Source organism: Carlito syrichta, unplaced genomic scaffold (assembly GCF_000164805.1).
Source record: "Carlito syrichta isolate Samal-C Ts95f unplaced genomic scaffold, Tarsius_syrichta-2.0.1 Scaffold50662, whole genome shotgun sequence".
Taxonomy (NCBI): domain Eukaryota; kingdom Metazoa; phylum Chordata; class Mammalia; order Primates; family Tarsiidae; genus Carlito; species Carlito syrichta.
Window position 1 is genome coordinate 87,035 of NW_006994758.1, and position 3,201 is coordinate 90,235.

Sequence of the window (3,201 nt, forward strand, 5' to 3'; positions counted from 1 at the left end):
GTAGTCTGCCATATATTAACAGTAAGCAACCCCTCTTGATGGGTCTTCAAAGGTCTTAGCTTTTCCATAGTTGTGGGCAGCACAAATAGTTGGTTGCCTCTTGATGCAGTGGGTTGTCTGGTTTCCCAGGTACTTGCTCCATCAAACAAGTAAAGTCTGCTTGTTGCAGAACCCATATGGTAGTAGTAGTCAGTGCACATTCCTTTGCATGGAGCTGTAAGCTAAAAACACACCGTGGTGTACTCCTGCAAATGTCTGCAGGTTTTCCCAGGGCACAGGAAAAGAAGGCTTTAATTGAGTAATATGAGCTGGCAATCTGTTACATAAATGTTAATGACTTTTTGACAAACAGGAAATTTGTTCTCACCTGGGTTCACACATGCAACTGCAGTTAGCTAGAAGGTCCAAGATGGCCTCTCTCACATGTCTGGGGTCTCGCCTGGATGGCTGTAATGGCTAGGATGACTGGACCACACCCTCCACTTGGAGTTCCATCTTGGGTTTCTTTACAAGATGGAGGAAGAGTTCTACAAGGATGAAGGCAAAAACTGCAAGGCCTCTTAAGATTTGGGCCATAACCAGCATAACAACACTTCTGCCACATTCTACTGGTCAAAGTAAGTCACAAAGCCAACCCAGAGTAAGAATGAAAGAAGCTGCAAAAGACTGTGGCCACTTTTACCTTGCCGCATGTGACAAAGAAGTAGGGTCCCTGCTAATTTTTTCAGTATTAATGCTCATCTGATCTAGACCTGAAATCAAATTAGCTACCAACTTTTTGCCATCAATGCTTCTGTTTCTCAAACTCATGAATCTGTTAACTTTTATAGCATCGATATCCCCAAGGTCTAAACTGTATCTTTGATATTAATATTCCTTCCATAAGTGCTCCTTTAATCTAGGAAAAGAGCCCAAAACCCTCTTAACACTTCTACCATCACTGCTCTTCTTGCCTGAGCAGCAGACCTAGGTCTCATATAATGATTTCACAATCAATGACGCTTTGCTATACATTACAAACCTGTGGCTTTATAATCAAAGTATGGGTCTCAAATTATGGGTCCACTTTTCTATCATCAAAACTGATCAAATGTGATCTGCTTTGGCTTCTGTTAATTCTTTCAGAGACTACTTGAATAAAAAGAGGCAGGAATGTTGTAATTGACAGGCAAAGTCTGGTCTTGGCAGAGCTCAGAGGAGTCAATGGGAGACTGGGAGGACATTACATTGGTACTATGAGTGATAGGCTGGAGTGGTCTGTACTTATTTGAGAGACCAATGGGCAGTGATGACACTAAGCTGAAAGTAATAGACAGGGGCAGACACTAGGTGGGCAATGGAAGAAGTGAGAGACAGTGACACTGGGGCTGTTAGTGACAAGCAAGAGTTGATCCTGCCCCATTGAAGAGCCATTGAGCAACCCAGAAGTCAGTGAAGATGGTGACGCTAGAGCTATGACTGGCTAGGGTGGGCTTTGTCACACCGAAAAGCCAATAGGAGGCCTCAAGACTGGAAATGCTGGTGCTGTGAGTGACAGGTTAGGGTTGTCCCTACCAGCACTGAAGAGCCACTGGTAGGTCTGGAGGGTGGCAGTGCTGGGGCATTGAGGGTCAGATGGAGTGGGCCCTGCCAGCACTGAAGAACTAATGGAAATTCCAGAGGATGTGGATATAAGGACTGTGCGTGATAGGCAGAAGCAGGTCCTGCCCCATTGAAGGTGCAACAGAAGGCTGGGAGTGTGGGGTGTGACACTGGGGCTAAAGGCCAATAAGAAGCATGGAGAGTGGTAATGAGGAGTCTGAATGACAGGCCACGTTGAGATTTGCCAGTACTGACAGCTCAATGGAAATAGTAATACCAGGGCTGTGAGTGACAGGCTAGGGGCAGGCCCTGCCTCCAGTGATGGACCAATGTGAAACCTAGATGACAGTGACTCTTGGGTTGTGAGTTACAGGCAGGGGCAGGCCCTGTCAACATGAAAGCCTAATGTTAGGCAGCAACTCTAGGCTGTAAGTAACAGGATGGAAGCATTGGAGGGCCAATAGGAGGGCTGTGGAGTGGTGACAGATGGACTGTAAGTGACAAGTATTGAAGAACTGTCATCACTGTCCCTTTGCCTTGACTGTGAACCTAGACTTCTGTAAACTATTCCACCAACATCTGTTTTGTGTTCCTGACCTCAAACCTGAGACTCTCTATTTTACCTCAGTTAGTCCCATCATCAACACCCTTCTGTTCTAACCTTGAACCTGTCTCTGTTAACTATTGTGCCATTAATAACTTTCTGATTTGATACCAATTCCAGTCCATTATGAGCTATTCCATCATAAAAGCTCCTCTGGGTCAGGCACAGTGGCTCACACCTGTAATCCCAGCACTATGAGAGGCTGAGGCAAGAGGATTGCTTGAGGTCCAGTATTTGAGACCAGCCTAAGCAACACAGTAAGACCTCATCTCTATTTTTTTTTTTGAGTTGGAGTCTCACTCTGTTGCCCAGACTGGAGCGCAGTGGCTGCTCCCAGCCACCGCAGACTCGACCTGCTGGGCTCCGGCGATCCTTCTGCCTCAGCCTTCCAAAGTGGCTGGAACTACAGACGTGCGCTACCACACCTGGCTAATTTTTGATTTATTGTAGAGATGAGGTCTCGCCAAGTTGCCCAGGCGGGTCTCGAGCCCGCGGGCTCAGGCAATCCATTCACTTCAGCCTCCCAAAGGCGTGGGATTACAGGCTGAGGCACCGAGCCCGGCTCATCTCTATTTTTAAAAAATCAAAAATTAACCAGGCATGGTGACACAACTGTAGTCTCAGCTATTCAGGATGCTGAGGAGGGAGGCTTGCACCCAGGAGTTCGAGGCTGTGGTGAACCATGAAGCTAGGGGACAGAGTGAGATACTGTCTAAAAAAAAAACTCCTCTGGTATAAATCTTGAATCTAGATCCTTTCTAACAGTCCCACTGCTATGGTTTGAATGTGTCCCCTGCAAAACGCAGGTGTTGAAACATGATGGTCAGTGTGATAGTATTAAGAGGCAGGGACTGTTATGGTTTGAATGTCCCCTCCAAAACTCATGTTGAAATTTAGTTGCCATTGTGATGGTATTAAGAGGAGGAACTAGCTGGGCTCGGTGGCTCAGCCTGTAATCCTGCACCTTGGGAGGCTGAGATGAGTGGATTGCCTGAGCCCGCGGGTTCCAGACCCGC